At 30.5% G+C, this 21,134-nt stretch overlaps 1 protein-coding gene across 1 annotated transcript in view; it reads left to right on the plus strand.

The window, feature by feature from the left end:
* Positions 1 to 21,134, plus strand: part of mav (TGF-beta domain-containing family member maverick) — an 82,575-nt gene that overhangs the window by 57,856 nt on the left and 3,585 nt on the right. The gene's annotated exons all lie outside the window — the stretch shown is intronic.

Raw genomic sequence — 21,134 nt, forward strand, 5'->3', positions numbered from 1 at the left:
GAAGTCATCATCCGGGTCTTTGAAAGTGTTTACAGGTACACATTTATTTGGTCTACTTGATAGTGACCAGAAAAAAAATTCCCTTGACCGAAAAATGTATATTGCCTTGTCATGAAATCGTTTTACAATTTATAAAAATTAATATTTAATAGTAAACAGATCATTGACAAATCATAATATAGTTGAAAAATTAATTAACAAAACATATCATTCAAGAACAGCGTTTTTTTATATGAAGATTAATTTATCTCGGTACTATTAAATTAAATATTATGTACTGCACTGAATGATTCAAATTATTTACATTCCCTTCAGCAATTACCTGACCTTACATTAAATTTTTATGCGGAAAAATCTTTAAAATTATCCCGTTCTATCTCATGAAATCTAATCTATTCACCGTTCAAGTACTTGAGATTTTAATTTACTCCAATTAGTGATAGATCTGTGTAACATACATAATTAATAACTTTTTGTATTCTTGTAACACGTAGAAATTAATTATGAATACATATAGATAAATCATGATTGCCGAATAAATTAGAATCAAATGTTCATCATGATAACATCTAAATTGATTACATTATTTTATTCGATTAAAAGTATTGTCCACTGTTTTTTTATATCCTTCTACCGTTTTTTTTTGGCAATAGATGGATTCTACAGAATGGATCCTTCTAAGATATCCAATCATCGGCTTATTTTTGAAATTTCCTATTAATAGGTGTTATACCCCATGACTACAGCGAATAAGATCACAACTACAGCAAAAGTTTAATAGTTATAGGTAGTTTTGTTACTACTAATTGATAGTGATCACCTTCTTTTCCATTTGTGTATATTAAATATGTGTTAGATTAGAAGTAAGATTATTACAGTATTATTAGTAGGTAAGTAGTAAGATTTCTTACGATTATGAAGATTATTAGTTAGTAGTAAGATTTTAAAAATATTATGTGCTGGCTTATTTTGATCACCATTATCTCTTGGCCAAAATGCGAAGTATCAATGTTAACAATCTAACCTAACTATTAATTTCGATGGTTTTGATATTTATCTACATAAAATAACAGTATTGCAGTTACCAACAGTGTACCCACTATTTTTGATGTTTGATTTGAACGAATCTGCTGCCAAAGTCCACCAAATTAGGGTGGTACTGCTCACTTTATCTGCTTTTCAACACTACCTTTTATTTGTTAATGTGTAAAAGTATCTGCAATTATTTTTTGTTGAATAAAATATAAAAAAAAACATAAAATATTCAATACAATATAAAGAAATTTTTCTGCTTCTATTCAAAATGGCTAACCACAATTAGTAAGAAACAGTCACTTGGAATTGTCGTACTAGGTCCACGTTACCAGCACGACCGAAAAAAATCTGTCTTTGTGCAAAAAGCAATGAAATCACAACATTTAAATGGTTGGAAATGGCATTTTTAGTCAATTCATCTGGTAGTCATTTTCCCCCTTTTGGATCTCAACCTGAAAAACATCTTTGCATTCCCATTGCACTCAAACATCTAGAAATAATCGATTTATCAACTCTTATGCTATCTGTAATTTCTTTGAGGGTTTGAGCTGGGTTTTCGTATTCCTTTCAATAAACCTTAGAATTAATTGTCTTTGAACTCCGATCGTTATTTTATCATTTACATCAAAATCTCCACTATTATATCGTTGAAACTAAAACCGACAATATGAATTATGAATTTGACGGAGCAGCATTACCATAAGTTTCTAAAAGTGTTTGATGGGCTTCCGCAACAGATTTCTTCACATCAAGCAACAAAACCGTGTTCACTGATTAGCGTCTCTATATATGGTACTAAAAACCTCTTATTTTATGTAGTGAAATGTTCATTAAATTTAACAGTTAGGTTAGGTTATTTTTTTTAAATATATTTTAAAGTCTCCAACCAACTATGGGTTTATGGTTAAACTATGGTTAAACCAACTATGGGTTTATCTGGACTGGGCCTAAAGTTTAACGTAGGCTCCGAATCACGGTCCTCAGCATTAAGCCTACCGACTGGCGAGTGACCAACTTTAGAAATCATCCCAGAAGACATCCGGTCTTACCCAGCTTGGTTACTGGCGTGACTGAAACATTCACAAATTTTAAACAATAACAAACATAAATTTACGAGCATGCCCCAGCAGGATTCGAACCCGCGGCTATCGCAACAGTAGGAGGACCGTCCCATCGCCTTTACCACTGCACCACCAAGCCGGCATAGTTAGGTTATTTGACAGTTGTTTATATTAAGACTTTTTATCTAATATATATAATATATTTTTTCACTAATATATATCGCTCAAAATAAATATAAGCACCTACCACATTTAAAAAAACAGCCAATTTTTTTAATATTCAAATAACTAAATAATTTAAATCAATAATACAAATAAATACTCTTTAAAATATTCAAGCTCATCAAGTTTAAGTTTTGGTTTATATAGAAATAAATCCGATCCATATATGTATATAGTTAAAACATGGTTAGATATGTACAACTATCTATAAATTATATCTAGGAATTTCTTATCTAAATATTTAATCTTGAAGCCTTCAAACATCTTAATCAGATTAAGATCTGACTATAAAAGCATGACACTGCTAATTTTAATTATTAATATGTTTTTAGTGTATCCTCATAGTTGAGTAAATGAGGATTTTGTAACAATTTATTTACATTTTAACTTACGTACTATTTGTATAGCAGTATATCACACTTACATTGTAAAGCCATATTGTTACCTAATTCTATATTCTAAGTATTTGTATTAAATAAATATTATTGTTTATGAAAATATTATAGTAGAAAGATAAGTTATTGCGAACATTTATGAAGCATTTAACATTTTAGTATCATCAAAAAAACCGTGTTAATATATACTGATGACTCTTTATTATGGAATAAATTGCACTTAGATAATAATATATCATACTTTGAACTAAAAGCGATGACATTTAAAGCACATTGAATAAACGCAGAATCAATTCGAATTCAGAAATAAGAAAATCTATAAATGCACGATGGATGTATGACAAATATCTAGTTTTGATCAAAGATGGCGCTACAAGTTTTTAAACAGCACTAAAAATATATTCACCATACCATAAAAATACCATCAAACGTTATATATAAGTCATAGCAATTGTGGTAAACTATTTTCGCCACCCTAGGTATTTCGTCAAGTAACATAGTTCGGTGCAACTACGTCAGAATCCAACTGTCAAACATTTTATGATTTATATTCAAGATTCCGAGTGCCCACATTCTTCTTAAAGCTCTTATTAAATATAATTTTGTATTTTCTTTATTAAAAATAATGGTTTTATCACTAATCGAAATTTATTGTTGAATTTAAATGGTCGTAATTCAGATAATATTGTTCTAAGGTAAAAGATATATCTTAGGAACTAACATGATGATTAACATATAGTATATATTATTATATATTATTATATTAAAAGCAGTTAAATTAATAAATTTTAATTTCAATAAAATACTAAACAACAAATAATAACAAGTAATTTTAACCGAAATTAATTTTTACCCATTAAAATATATCTTCAGGAAAGTAGTATTTAAATAACAATAACCAAATGAATAAATAAAGCTAATTATTCCAAGCGGTGTAGCTACTTTAATCAGGATATAGTTTTGAGCCAAATTGCGTTAACTATTAAGTAGTGTTGGGAACTATCGACTGAAATCCACTATCGACTGTTTAGTAATTGATTAGTTTTTACTATCGACTGTTTTAGTCGCTATTTTTGGTTCGACTGATTTTACTACTTTTTACCAGTGACTGTTTCTGTCGCTATTTTCGGTCCCTCTGATTTTGTTACTATTTAATATCGACTGTTTCAATCGTATACTTTTAGTTACTATTTTTGGTTCCACTAGTTTCATTCGACGGATTTTTAACGTATTGGCTCTGTCGTCTTAGCCGCCACCTTGACAAAAATGTACCCAATTTATATTTACATGGATTTATATGTAATATATGATTTTTTTTGGTAGTTTGATTGTAAATAACAATATATTGTATATTAATATAGCAGCATTTTGGAACGATATTTTTCAATATTTTTGTTACAAAAATATTTCCGTTCAATAATAAATAAAGCATTTACTCTAATTAAAAAAGCTCTAGTAGTAATTGTGCGATCATTTTTAATTATGTCATGAATTCGTTTTTTTTTCTATGGTTAGGTATATAATTTTTATTTAGTATTTACGGTTATTGTACATCTTTAGTTTTTAGGTTTTGTTTAAGTTCTATGTACTGTCTATATTTATTATAGTAAATTATTTGAAAATAGCAATTAACATATTAAAATAGAATAAAACATTTGTGGAGTATTACTCTATTCCATAAAAGAATTCTATTCCTTTTTTACAGATCCACAGAACATTCAAATATAAAACTAATTCTACTTCATTTAAAATGAAATTATTAATTGCATGTTAATAGTATTCAGCATTTTTTCCCCTTTTCTTTTTAAAGTTAGTACGAGAAAAAATATGTACATCTCCTTCTCGTTTATACTACCGTTGAAAAATATAAACACATATAAAATTAACTGCTCCAACCAATTATCTCCGTCCTTTCCTCTCTCACAGAGAATACAATAAAGGGTTCGTACATCTTCATCTGACATCACGAATTTGTCTGAAAACAGTAATTACTATTTTCAATTGCTAGTTTTTTGACTATCGACTGTTTCGACTGTTTTCAGTCGATAGTTCCCAACGCTATTATTAAGTTAGATAAATGATTATCAACCGCGAACGTTATGTGTAAAAATAACATTGAAAATTATGACACAAAGTGTATTATGTGTGGGAACAATTAGGTCAGTTGTGAAAATAACCGTATAAAAATACTTCAATATTTTAAAATAAAACTTTTCACACAACCTGCGTATCGTATTATAACACTCGATTATGCCATTTTTTTTACTGAAAATGAAATTTTCATCATTAAGGTGCGATTATTTACATGAGATTGTTTTCTGTGTCATGGTCACTGGATTCTTGTTTATGCAACGCTTATTTTTTTTAAATGTATTAAGACATATTTTCGATTTATTATTGGAGACGCTCGTTTTTCTGGTATATTTGGCGTTTTGTTCTGATCGACCCACGGTTGCATTTCATTATTTTTAACATCATAGGGGCGCCACAACGTTTACGATGGCAATTTTTAGCTTTAAAATGGCTAAAGGAAATTTTCAGCGTATTTTCGGATGCAATATTATTGCCAAGAATAGAACAAATAGATGCACATGTTACCGGAACGCCATTTTTAACTGGATGCTGCCAAGTAATGAATTATTTATTAAAAGCGTTTATGGTAATTGCATTAACAGCAATTTTCTTGTAATTTGATTCATGAATTTTAATCATATTTTTTTAACACGATCTTAAATTGACCGTTTCTTCTTTAATTAATGAATAAAATACAGTTGATTTGAATTTACTTGTATCAAAAATCATTTCAATAGTGACAATACAAATGAATGAATAATACACAATTCAATAAAGCTTTAAAATTATATAAGTATTTTATGAAAATGGGCTGCCCTACCTAAAAGCACATGTACAATAGTAAAACATGTTAATTTAGTTCATGAAAAAAATACTGAAGATTCCCTGAATGTCAATTAACTGAAGTGACATATAAGTGAATCATTATCATCATCATCATCAACTTGTAGCTGGCCCTCAAGGAGAGTATCTACCAATATATTGCTGTTGGTGCTGCAGAACCTCGAATATTCTTCATTAAATCTCATCACAGTTGGCCGATCGACAGCAGATGTTCTGGCCTTGAACAATGTTAGCCTCCTATTTTTCACATCGCTTTCTATCTTGATCTTGCTCCATGTCTTGATAGTAATATTCGCCATCTTAGAGAAGCAAAAGCTTCTGCAGTTTGGCCGATTCGGCTTATTACGTCAGCAATAGATGCCAATATCCTCTCATATTTTACTGATCCGAAATACTTGAACCCCTGTATTTGCTCTAACTAGATCTCGTTAAGATTTATAATAACAAACCATTCATTCGTAAATGTTCGTACCTACTTAGACTCTCCGATCAAAACTATAGCATTAAGGATATTAGAAGCTTTAACCTCTGGGATTTTTGATTACAGAAACACTAATGTACATTATTCACCAAGATCATGGAAAATATTTAGTCAATAATAAGAAAATCGATTTAACACCTGAGCAAGAAGATGACATCATTGGAATTATTGGAAAAATAGACCCAGAATGGATTTTAACAAAATATTGGATATTATTGAGGCTTCAAAAAGTGTTCAGTTGTACATATTAATTTAAAGTTTTTTAAACAACGAACTATAACCATGGATTGTATAATACTAGCGACCCGCCCCGGCTTCGCACGGGTGCAATGCTGATACTAAATTAAATACACTACAGAAAAAATATGAACGTTGTATATAAAAACATAGCGGCCCGCTCCGACTTTGCACGGGCATAAAATATATATGCCTATGTCACTCAATGAAAACATGATTAAAATCGATCCAGTATTTTTGGTTCATTCATTACTGCCCTTGGCCTGCACGCATTAAATTTGGAGTAAAACATTTCCTCTTCCCCTATACTTACTATGAAGATTTCCTGCTATCTTTGGAATATCTAAATTCATACAATTTTTATTACATTACACATTTTTAAACGCAAATTTTAAATTTGTAATATCTCCGAAAATATTTGTTTAATTTACATGCTGTAAGGAACCATATTGATCTATATTAATTGCACACTGTATTTAAGGTACTTAATTCGATAAGGATTAATGCCGTATTGCTTAAAGTAGCTTCGTAAATAAGCCATTTTCTCACGTAAAAAGTAAACAATAAAAATGGTTAATGTGGGTTATCCCTAAAAGATAAACATATACCATCGCGGACTTTTTTGTAGACCTTTTTATGGTGTACAATACTGTAGTACATTAATTTGATCTAACTCGTAGGGTTAGGCAGCGTTTTTGCTAATTGCTAAATAAGCCTAAAAAAATAGGCCAATTTACGACATCACGTTAGAAACCTCTAAAATTAGCAATGTTGCCTTAGTATATTATACATGTATTATACATATAAACCTTCCTCTTGAATCACTCTATCTATTGAAAAAACCGCATCAAAATCCGTTGCGTAGTTTTAAAGATTTAAGCGCACATAGGGATATAGGGACAGAAAAGGCGACTTTGTTTTATACTATGTAGTGATGTATAATTTACTACACATATGTTAAAAAATTAAAACAATTAGTCAATAATAAATAATAGCTACTTAGTGCGGTGCAGTCTACTAATTTCTGGTATAACTGAAATATTTCTAGTCACACTTTACCGGATACAGTAAAGATCTATATTGAAACGAATTCATTCAATTTCTATGTCTTTCATACCAAATTGTTATACTATTGAAATCACTTTCAAGTTCTCTCACTCAGTCAGTCTTACCATATGCTACTACTAGCAATAATTGCGCTCCAGAAGATTTCTTCAAATTAAAAGTACGCTTTATAATCAATAAAAATGCTTTATACACAGAAACCAATAATTAACCAATAGAAGAATCAACTGATCAATAGAATCCAGCAGCTGGATGTTCATACCTACTTACCTAACTCGTATTTATCTCATATCTTGTATTAATCTTTTTCTGTTATAACAAGTAATAATTACCATTCATTTTACTTTGTACGGATATATTTAAATAATTAGTAGATAATTTTAACTAACTTAGTCCACATTTATATATTATTATTATATATTAGCTTCTCTTCTAAATATGAAGCAAAGTATCAACTGTTCTTCCTAATTCCATTTTATAGCAGAGGTAGCTGTTAAATATATATGATAAGAAGATTTAGCTTTTAAGTTAAATACCAGGTTTTCGAATTTTTCGAATAAAACACTATAAATTATGGATTATTGTACAAATATATTATTGCCAAACGCATCAACCTCTGGTGTATATCTTCTGCTACCACCAAATGTTTGCAGTTTTTCATATCCCTTTCTGTAAAAATTTTAAGACTCACTATTAAAAATTCTATAAAGGACTAATAACTGACATTTTAAGCAACATTTCGAAAGCCACTTCGAAAGTCGAAAAAAAAGTCGAACGACATTTCTGCTAGGCACCATTTTCTCCCACATGGAAGTCATTACTTCTTCTAGATCTTCTAAAATAGAATGAACATATTGAAATCCTTAATAGGAAATTTATTTTAGTCTAATTATTTATTTCATTAACATCTATTAGAATATTATCTAAAAAAATTAATTGTTATATGTACTATATTGTTTTGATAGTATATATCAATGTGTATATTATAAAAATCATAGATCCAAATATACAATAAAACTCTCCATACAAAGCTATCCTTATATTGTTCCATTTATATAAAATTTAAGGTAGAAAAATACGCGCACACACACATATATAATGACAGGTCTATTAAAAATTCATTTTTAATAATTGATAAATATACGAGTGGCTATTAAGTGATTCTAAATCCGTTTGATTCTGTCCCAATTTTGAAACCGGATCTAAAAATGTATTTTCAGTAAGACTTATGAATATTTAAGGCAGTTCTGGTTGAGATGTTGGCGCCAAAATTATAAACACGCTGCTTGTTTTTATTTATTTTGATGTATAGGCGTGTTAAAAGCGGTATATCTGCTACTAGAACTGATAGGCACTTGCCAATTCGCGATATTTTAATATGATCGATTAGGTTTTTTATTGACGTGCAAATGTGCAAATTGTGTTTTTTGTTCGCCTAATTAGGATACGGTATGTGAATTATTTTTCCAATAGCGAATGTTCGTTTGGACCAGACCCACAAAATCTTGTAAAATGCTAGGGAAAAAAAATTTTTAAAGTCGCAAAAGGGAACATTCCAATACCGAAATAACTTTCATTGATAATTTTTTTCATATTTATACTTGAAAGTTTACACATTCCTCCACCGTTTCTCTTTGGATTTCTCAATTTATGATACATGTAGTTGACTAGTGCATCGTATTCACTGTACAGACTTATGTGATTCGGTCTTCTTCAATCTTCAAACGATGAAGTTCATCATCTAAAAAGTCTAATAGTGTTCCAGGCAGATTTTCTATTTCTCTCTACAACAATAAAACTTTCAAGTATTAGTGTATATTACTCCAATACATATTATAATGCATTCACCATATCTTTGTAATATTTTTATGTGGATATTTTTTCCCTAACAGTGTACTTTATAAAGATTGTAAATTATTTCTAATAGATTTATTTGCAAATTCACGGCTCATTAGACATATTTTTTAATTTAAAAAAAATGGATGAAAAACTCACGACATAATTAAAAATGGTCGCACAATAACTACTAGAGCTTTCTTAAATAAAGTAAAGGCTTTATTTAATTGAATTACTTGAACGGAAATATCTTTAACATAAAATAGTTAAGTATTTTACTATTTATCAATCACATTTTTAATATTTTTACCCTATTACATTAACAATCTTGAAAAATATCATTCCAAAATGCTGCTCTATTAATATATAATGTATTGTTATTTACAAGCAAACTACCAAAAAATCATAAAACTATATATATATATATATATATATATATATATATATATATATATATATATATATATATATATATATATATATATATATATATACATCTATGTAAGCATAAATTAGGTACATTTTTATCAAGGTCGCGGCTAGGACGACAGAGTTGAAACGTTAAGAATCAGTCGAATGAAACTAGTAGAACCAAAAATAGTAACTAAAAGATTACGACTGAAACAGTCGATAGTAAAAAGTAGTCAATGACTAAACAGTCGATAGTCGATTTCAGTCGATAGTTCCCAACACTACTTTTTACTAACCTAATATAACACCAACCATTTTCTAATAAATATATTAAAAATATATTGCTCCATACCATGTTAATTAAAGTTTAAAAAATCGTAGTAGATCAATAATAATATTATATTTATAATGCTATCATAATATTTAATGAACTATAATAAGAACGATGGTGCTAAAAAAATATGTTTCCTTTGTGGAAACGGAACTTTTCAAAGTCGTTCATCGCAACCTAACCTCAATTGTCTTTCCCTTAGGAAATCCGATCTCACAAACAGATCAAGTAAGCTATTGTCAATACACGCCGATGCAAAACAAAACGTAAACGTATCTCATTCCGATCTCGAATGACATAACACAATGATGGCACGAAATGAGTTTAATATTTTTATCCGGATCTTCGATATACGTCATCGTTGGTTTTTTTTTCCTTCAAAACTGATACGGATACCAGAGTAATTTGAATTGGAACCCGGATTTAACATGTCGAAACAGCTGGTTATTAATTGCTTCGTTAATCGATCCGTTTAAATGATGTTTAATTGGTAGCAGGTGAAGTGGCGGTACACTCAATTGGTCAGGAAAACCGACGCACGTTTTACTTTTTCCTTGTAAGACGAAAAACTTGCACTTTTATGGAATTTTCATAGTCTTTTTGTACCATCATGATGACCTGATATCAAATCTATATTTTGAAAAATAAATCAAAATATCACTATTAGAATTAGTAACTAAATTCCATCCAATAAAAATATATTAGACACGCATTTAATTAATCAAAATTATTATATTTATACAATTAGTAAATTAATAAGATTTTTAACACCTTGGAATTTATTGGGTACAGTCTATCTAATAAAATAGAGAATACACGTCATCAAAACTTATGACGTCAGCATGTCGCAATGTTGCCGCATTAAATTGGACTTTTGGTTTACAACATTTGCTGGTTTATAACCTCTAATTATTATCACTAAAGTTTTAAAAAATTTTGTAAGCGTTTGACGACAGGGTCACAAACCGAATTTTATAGATTGATTCGGTTAAATGTACCGACTCATCAGACAGGCAAATTAGGGTCAAGTCACAAAGAAAAATCCACTCTGAGTTAAAAACAAATTTTACATTTTTACAAACTGCATTTGACAGTACATTCGATGTTATCTATGACGTGGATTGGTTGTTTTATTGGAATGACTATATGTTCCGAGGTGTTTCACATAGATAATAAGAGATCCACAGTTTGGAGTACATATTAAGCAATAAACTGAATCATAAAAAAACCCAAGAGGATCGACTAAGATGCCATAAAAACAATAAAGACCAATTATAAGTGTACTTATGGTTGCTAAAAGATGTTGTCACATGGAATGATATTGGACGATCGGACAATAAAAGTACATGTGGTGGTTGAGTATCTGATGCATCTCAACTGAATGGATACCTCACGTTTTACAAGAATATCTGAATATGAAAAAGCTCACAGCCGACCATAACTTCAACCATGTGACCTCTTCAAAGTGCTTGCCGATCTTCAGCCACAATTCGCACATCGCAAAACAACAGAGACCAAGGAACGATCAAAATTGAAAGTTTCTTAGGGTGAACGTCTAGCAAAGAATGTCAAACTGGGATATACGCGTTGTCGTTGATATTGATTATCTTCAAAAGGGCAAAACCATCACCGGCAAGTAGTATTCAGACCTTTTGGACAGATTTGATATTGATTTGAAACAAAAACTACCGCATTTTGGCGAAGAAAATTGTTGTTCTATAAAGACAATGCACAGATACACACGTGTATAGTCGCCATGACAAAAATTCATAAAATAGGTTACGAACTGCTACCCCATCCAGCATATTCTCCAGATTTAGCCTCCCGCTATTATTTCCCATTTTCAGAGCTGAAGAAATAGTAAGGCATTTGAATCGATTGAAGAGGTTATCGCTGAACCAAAGGCCTATTTTGTAGACCTTGAGAAAAGCTATTATTTGAAAGGAATAATAAAATTGAAAAAACTCCGGACTACATATTGAAATAAAGCGAGGTGATGTTGAGAGTTAAGACGCATTTTGGCCGAACAAAAGGTATATTCAACAATGTAATATTTAACAAAAATATTCAACACTTTGATATCATTTCCAAAATAACCCATATTTTTTATTGGATAAAGAATAAACAATAAAAATAATCGAAATAAAACATATTTACTTAAAAAACGGGGAAATATATAATCATATTGATTATCGATTATGTAAAAAGAGTTTTTCAAATATAATATGACATAATATAGGTGAAATTATAAGGTAGGATCTTGAAAGTGTCTCATTTAATATTTATTTATGTAAAATTACATAACTGAAAATTTCTTACAGTTTCACAATTCTAACACCTATTTCGTTATAATAAACTATAGTAGAACAATTTATAAACTGTTTTATAACGTTTTACTTATAATTTGATTTAATTAATCATCTTTTATTGAACACTTTATAAACCCAATGATTCAACTTCTGACAATAATTATTCAACAATTATTTCAACAATAAAGTATTTATTGAATTATAAGGCTTTTTTAAAATATCAAAGTAATTTCGCTATAAAAGTATCATTGCGATCAAAAAATAGTAATAGTTATTCGTTTTGACATTCTCGTATAATGTTGGTTTTTCGCGCCATTTTCATCAAGAGTTCAACTAATCAAAGACCGAATTTAACTCCATCGGAATTCTGCCTATTATTTAAACTTAACAAATCCTTTGAAGACGTCGTCTTGTTATTATTGAGAAGATTAAAACACAATTAAAGCTTGTTTTTCACCAACAAAAATAAACAGTTTAATTTAATCCAAGTCTTACTACTTTTTAATCAGAGTAGCCAATACATATCACAGAGTAAAAAGCAACGTATATAATATTTGATCCAAATGTATTTAATTGTTGCTGTCTGTCTTGTTATTGCCTGTTATTTTCCTACCTTCTTATAATGTTTTACTCTCTAATCTTTACCTATTATCTTCACATATTATATACACATTATAGAGTCTCATAGTAATAGTAGAATTTGTAGAAAACTTGGATCACTGTATTTAAAAATATCACCAGCTGATTCTTAAAATTGAAAAATATTAATATTATTAAAATTTTTCGAAAATTTTAGTGGAGCTTATATTATGAAGGAAGATAATATGCAGATAATGATTTGAATTTTTATAAAAACAGTGATTTTAACGTTGAAGTTCGTTATCTTCTCTTAATAATATATCTAATGTTTCCGCTAATTAAAGAAACCTATTGATGTTTACTAAAATATATAAGTATTAAATAAATGAATAAATCGTTAAATTAAATAAATCTAAATGTTTATATATCATAGTTACACATAACTTAAGTTTATTGGTTGATATTTTATTGCATAATACAATAAGACAACAAAGAGACATGCTGAATTTTACAATGTGTTAGTACTATAGTATTTTATTTCATTCCTTTGGCGAAACAGCTGGTAATAAGAGTACAACCATAACATATGGTTCTTCGGTTTTTTACTCCAAAACTACATGGGAAGATATTGTGTTTACCATAATATGAATATTTTCTCTGTTCACCAATTAGTTTATATATTGTAGTAAATTGTATGGAAACAATAGTTTATTGAATATGTATTTATCTTTAAATTGTGTATCATTGTAATCTTTTCATACAAATAAAAATAATTATGTTTGAAAAAGTTTCATTTTGAACAGTAACACTACAAGTAATTCTACCATGATATGGTGATGGTAAATCTCTAATGGTATCTTGACGAATTATCCATTATGAAGTCTTATCACACGATCACATTATTATTTACAGCATTGTAAAATTAAAATAATCAAATTTTTTATTGCATTGATAGACCATATCAATATTTCTGAATCCTTTAATATAAGACTGCTTGAATATCTTCTCCCAATTTAACTGTGAATATGGACTGTAAAATAAATATGAGGGATGTTTTAGTAATTTCAAGAATTTATCGCAAAAAAATTGTGTGCTTTAATATTATGTATCAATAAATCATGTGTCATCTATCGGAAGAAATGATAAAAGAGGGGCTATTTATGGTAAATAAGATGAGTAGAATAGGATTTCTTAATTAAGTATTTGTAGCTTTAGGATTTTGTAACATGAGGCTCACTGTTGTTAAATTGCGAATCTTGTGCGTGTACAACACTTTGCATTTTGATCACCAAGCAAGCATCAGTAACATTATAGAGTGATTTATCATTTTAATCAATTATTATTGTTTAAATTATAAATTTTGCACTAAAATTATTAATAATCTATAATCGCAATATTAAATACGCACTTCTGGTTCTGGTTTCACAAAAATATCACAATTATTTAAACAATTTGCGAATGATGTTATCTAGACAATTCTGGCAGACACATGTGTCTTCGGCGTCATTACGTGTCACTTGTACATATCATACAGATGAAAATAACCAATATAATTATTCTCATTATTTTAAGTAACATAAACCACAAAAAAATGAATCGGACCCATCATAGGAATCGAATTGTATACTGGATTATACAAAAATAATAAAAAATGTATATTATAACATGAAGTGATCCATCCTATGTGTACAAATATGCTATCACCCTAATGCGACAGTTTTAGAACTAAAAGTGATATATAATAAGTAAAACCTATAAGTTTTACTCAGTTTTTAACATCAATGTACACAATTATGTAACATAGCGCAACTTGCACAAACAATTGCAAATCCTTCAAAATTAATTCAGGTAATACAAACTGGTTAAGATATAATATATTGCGTTTAATAAAATTATTTTTGTACCAAAAAATGTAACCATAATACTAAAAAGTAATATATTAACAGGTCAATCACCTTTTCATTCGACGAAAATTTCTTCCCAGCGAGCATTCTTTTGAGATCTGAGAACAGGTAATAGTCGCTGGGGGCCAGATCTGTAGAATACGGTGGATGAGTAGGCAATTCGAAGCCCAATTCATGGATTTTTGTCATCGTTTTCACTGACTTGTGACACGGTGCATTGTCTTGGTGAAGCAGCACTTCCTTTTTCTTCAAATGAGGCCGCCAGCCGACTGTTTTTCCACGCTTTGGAGCGGGTTCATCGTGTGCAGTCCACTCGGATGACTGTCGATTGGACTTCAGACTGAAATGATGGAACCATGTTTCATCTATTGTCACATATCGACGCAAAAACTCGAGTTTATTACGCTTGATCATCTTCAAACACTGCTCCGAATCATCAACTCGTCGTTGTTTTTGGGCAAAACTGAGCTCGCGCGGCACCCACTTTGCACAGAGCTTTTTCATAACAAAATATTCGTGAATGATATGATTTACACGTTCAGTTGATATCTTTAGAGTGTCTGCTATTTCATTAAATTTCCATTTACGGTCATTCAAAATTATTTTGTGGGTTTTTTCTATGTTTTCGTCGGTAGCAACCTTTTTTGGGCGTCCACTGCGTTCATCGTCTTCGGTGCTCATTTCACCACGTCTAAATTTAGCATACCAATCCTTGATGGTTGATTTTCCTGGGGCAGTATCCGGAAAATCAGCATCAAGCCAAGTTTTTGCTTCAAATGTATTTTTTCACTTCAAAAAGCAATATTCTATCAACACGTGAAATTCCTTTTTATCCATTTTTTTTTCACAATAACAAAAGTTGCTTCACTCAAAATGCTATAATTCACAAACTAAAAATCCACAGCTGTCAAATTTATACACGCAACTTTTGAGGGTTAGGGTTAACTAAAAAACATATGGATTTAATTCTAGTAGCGCCATCTATGTGTCAGGCCGTGGCTCATCGTGCCGAAGCTCATCGTGCAGGTCTTTTTTGGTTACGTAGCGATAACCATTAATAATTAATCGAAGAACTTTATTTTGGTAGTGTTAGAATACTAGTCGAGTTGATGTTTAAGAACAACCCGATGTTTGAATCCCATAAGTCTAAATAGGTAAACTGTTAAACATTTATATAGAGAAATGTCAAAACTATAGAATTTAACAATTAAGTTAGGTTTACATTGATACTTCAGTAAAGGATATACAAGCATCTAATAACACATCATGAATTGTGATACCATACACTTTTATAGTTTAATTCACTTCATTATCCCCAACCGCCATTTATATAGATTAAAAAACATAATCGCTGGCTTGGTGGCGCAGTGGTAAAGGCGATGGGACGGTCCTCCTACTGTTGCGATAGCCGCGAGTTCGAATCCTACTGGGGCATGGTCGTAAATTTATGTTTGTAATTGTTTAAAATTCGTAAATGTTCTAGGCAAGAGTGTAAGATCCGACAAGGAAAATGATGCCAATCACGCCAGTAACCAGGCTGGGTAAGATTGGATGTCTTCTGGGATGTTATCTAAAGTCGATTACTCGCCAATCGGTAGGCTTAATGCTGAGGGCCGTGGTTCGGAGACGACGTTAAACTTTAGGCCCAGTCCAGATAAACCCATAGTTGGTAAAAGAAGACTTTAAAATATATAAAAAAACATAATCAAATAATCGATCGGTTTAAGTTTCTATCGTACAGACTAAAACAAGGAGCACTCGCAGATGAATCAGATAGAGGAAAAAAGGCGATAAACAAAAGTGTATTTTTAAAATTCCACTAAAAAATTCCTCGGATATTTATCAACATGGAGCTTTTAGGAAATGTTTAATAAATGACAATGGATAAATTGGGAATAATGCCAAAACAAGAACAGTTAATCGCTCTTGACGATGACTATAGTTAAAATATTTGCGTATTAGCATAGACAAGGTGGGCGTCTTTTGTATATTTACCATTCATCGGAATTCGTATCTAGATTGTAAAATTTCGAACAAAAAAATTGTATCGATCTAAAACAAGTCGAGTAAAATGCGTTGGCGTATGGATCCAACTACTATTTTTACATCAAGCGTTTATTTTTAGATGCCGACCGTTTTTCTATGGGACACACCAAACAAAATTGTATTTTCGGTTTTGCCAAATCATACATTCGGATTTGTTTATTTTCGCTGTATCGTATCAAGAATCCCAAAAAGCGTTACGTAAATGTTTGTTAATTCGATTCGATAGTAGGCTTCATCGTTTACGATCTCTTTTGAAATACCCTAATGCGTAAATATTCTCCGAAGACGTACATACTTCTGTGACACAAGACGTTTTGATTGCTTTTTAATTCTAATTTTATTCAATTTTTAATATATAAAACATCTGTTTTCCATGCCGTTTTAATAATCCGTCACTGTAGGATAAAACCCACTCTTGCCACATCTATTCATTGTATTTTAGTATCTCCCTAACTTCCTACTGTCAAAAATATAAATGAACTACAAACTGAACAGTTCCTTCAGAAACAAAAGCAAACAAGTTATGAAATTCTTGTTCACCAAAACATTCTATTCCAAATTCGTTGAATGATTTTATTCATTTAAATATTCCTACTATAGTAAACTTACTATTATATTAATACAAAACAATATACAACATACAACAATATTCTCAGATACTATATGCGTAACAGGTCAACTGAAAAGTCCATGGCCTACCATAATAAAATACATTTTTTTGGCAAAATTAGTTTTTTTCATTCAACATAATTCCCTTCAAGGGTGATACACTAATTATAGCAACCCTCCAACTTTTCGATACCATTTTTGTAGTACGATTTATACTTTGCTTCAAAATAGGCCTCAGTTTTAGCGATCACCTCTTCATTCAACGAAAATTTCTTCCCAGCGAGCATTCTTTTGAGATCCGAGAACAGGAAATAGTAGATGGAGGCCAGATTTGGAGAATACGATGGATGAGGAAGCAATTCGAAGCCCAATTCATGAATTTTTGCCATTGTTTTCACTGACTTGTAACACGGAGCATTGTCTTGGTAAAGCAGCACTCTCTTTTTCTTCAAATGCGGCCGATTTTCGGCGATTTCATCCTTCAAACGGTCCAATAACGCTATATAATAGTTGATGGTCCTTCCTCTTTCAAGATAGTCAATGAAAATTATTCTATGCGCATCCCAAAATACAACCGACTGTTGCTCACGCTTGTTGTTTTCTCACGCTTTAGAGTTCCATTATCACATATCGACGCAAAAACTCGGATTTATTACGCTTGATCATCTTCAAACACTGCTCCGAATCATCAACTCGTCGTTGTTTTTGGTCAAAAGTGAGCTCACGCACTTTGCACAGAGCTTTCTCATACCCAAATATTCATGAATAATATGATGTACACGTTCAGTTGATATCTTGTGTCTGCTATTTCATTCAATTTCAATTTACGGTCATTCAAAATCATTTTGTGGATTTTTAAATGTTTCCGTCGGTAACAAACTCTTTTGGGCCTTCACTGCGTTCACCGTCTTCGGTGCTCATTTCACCACGTCTAAACTTAGCTACCAATCCTTGATGGTTGATTGGAAATGGCAGTGCCCGGAAACTCAGCATCAAGCCAAGTTTTCGCTTCAACTGTATTTTTCCCTTCAAAAAGCAATATTTTATCAACACGCGAAATTCCTTTTTAACCATTTTTTTCACAATAACAAAACTTGTTTCACTCAAAATGCTATAATTCACAAAGTAATGATCCAACAGCTGTCAAATTTTTACACGCATCTTTTGAGGGTTGGGGCTAACTAAAAAAAATATGGATTTGGGGTACTTTTCAACTGACCTGTTACAATAATATCTTACGTACATTCTAATAAAGATAACAAAATATTTGTAACAAAAAAAATTGAAACAACTTCAAAATTAAATTACGAACAAAACAAATATAATTTATTGTTCGATCAATTTTTTTGTTAAAAAATTTTATATTCCTCTTTTTAGTGTTAGATATTTACTCAATAAATTACGCTGTTATTTTATTAAGTATTACAATGGATACCCCAAGTAAAAGTACAGCCCGTATGGGGAAAAATAGGAATAAAAAAAAATTATTGAAAATTAGGAATGTTTCAGTCCCTGGGGTCCGTTACCTAGTCTAGGTGATTTGACAAATGTTCCAATCAAACTAGAATAAAAAATGTTGCTGCCCTGTTGGGAATCGAATCCACGACCTCCGCGCGTCCCATATCATATGGTTAGTGCTTAAAAAGCAAACTGACTGACTTTTACACAGAACTACTTCCGATTTTTCGTCATATCAGTTCAGCAATAACATTACACACCAATATCTGATTATTTTAGATAAAAAATATATGAAAACATTGTACGTGCCTTTGCAATTTGAAGTTTTCCCTCAATTTCCCCCCTTCCACTCATCAGATCCAAACTTTGTTCCAATGGGACCACCTCGGAAGTGCAAGTCGGTTTTCTGATAAAACTATAATTTCGTCACCCTTCTGATGTGTCCTAATCTAAACCAAATGATTTTTCATAAGCCTTTTTTGTAATCAGCGTTATTCCGTTAGGTTAGTTTTACAAAGAACGGTGCAAGGTCCTTTTTGTGGGTGGAGACAACGCCTTTTTCCTATTGATCAATTCTGTTTGAGTCGCATTAGTTGTTGTCAGTAAAAAGTCGAACTGGTTTTATTGAGATGATTCGAGTATAAATTGTGAAGAAAAAATTGATTGGTAAAGTTTTGTCACCCGACAAATGTATGTAATCAACTTTTCATCGCCCATAATCATTCGTGAAACATGTGGAACCCAACTATCAAGTTCTTTTATCGTCTAGTTTTCCGTAAATGGTCTAGAATTGTTTTTGAACGAGCTAGGACTAGATTCACCTTTACATCGACATTTCTAGAATGTAAAACAAGCAATCCAATTCTTACGCTAGCGTTCACTCAAAAACACATCACCATAAACGTCATATACACTTCGATAAATCTGAGCTGCATTTTTTCATTTTCGAAAGTAAAAAAAGTAAAATACGACGAAAAAGGCCATCTGTATTATCAATGTCGAAAACACAATAACTTTTAAATGAGTAATCAAATGAATGAAACACGCTATAGTATAGCTTCACTGAATAAGTATTAATAGATATATGATGACTTAAAACTATCTATAAAGAAAGATCAAAATTATTTTCTATAATATAATCTTTTCCCAATTTATCACACTATACCACAACACGAATTATTTATGAAGTAGAACTGCAAAGCTCTTTAGTCTTATTATTAATTCTTATTTTATCTCAATAGTTTTATCGAATTTCAGTATCTCTCTAACTTTTTACTAGCTGGCTTTATAGCTACAGTAGTTAAGGCAACCGGACAATCCTCTTATTGTTTCTATAATCTCCGTGAATATATGTACGTTCTAATGGAATGCAAGGAACAAGGAAAATATTATTAATGTTATTATTAATGCTGTTAAAATGCGTGCAACCAAATATACACTAAATAAAATAGTAATAAAATAATCCTTCTCACTAACATTTCTTGATGGTCACTCATAGCTAAAGGTAACTTTGTTACTATATAATACATAATACTTCTAAGAATTCTTCAAACACGTTATGGGGCAAAATTCCAAAAATTGTTTAACTATTATGTTAGCACTTATTTTACCTCAATCGTTCACTGAACCTGAAGAAGTTTGTTTAAAAATACAGGACAATAAAAATACAAATAAAACATAATTAGCTTAGAGAACTCCAAAATTGCTTTAGAAATTATTTAAAGAAAATATGTATCCTTTAACGATCCACGTAAACCAATTTGTTTGTCGATTTTTACCCACTATATTCCTATAATCCTTACCATAAATAAGATAACATTAGTTTTTAATTAAAGTTAAAATGTGTGGATATATTTTTTAAACATGACCATTATACAATGTAATTTAAAGGCGGATCCAGGATTTTTATTTAAGGGATTTATTTTAAGATTTGTCACCGAATAACTCATGCAGGACCTTTCTAAAATCTCTGGAAATTATATGTGCAGTTTATTAATTGATTCGTATCTATATTGTTAGGCAACCAAACAATCCAATAGTAACATAGTTTAAAACATTAAATTAAACTAAACATATATCTTTATAAATACTGTCAATTTACATGATTTAATTGAAAGTCTCAAAAGGTACTAAGTTAGACTACAAGAGAGTTTAAAGTTTCAAGTTCTAAATATAGTATTTTTATACAACTGAGTGTACTAGTAACTTTTAATCTAGACTCAATTTTGAAAAATATTCT

Source organism: Rhynchophorus ferrugineus, unplaced genomic scaffold (assembly GCF_030347505.1).
Source record: "Rhynchophorus ferrugineus isolate W39M unplaced genomic scaffold, kcgeb_rfMv2 rfM5, whole genome shotgun sequence".
Taxonomy (NCBI): Eukaryota; Metazoa; Arthropoda; class Insecta; order Coleoptera; family Curculionidae; genus Rhynchophorus; species Rhynchophorus ferrugineus.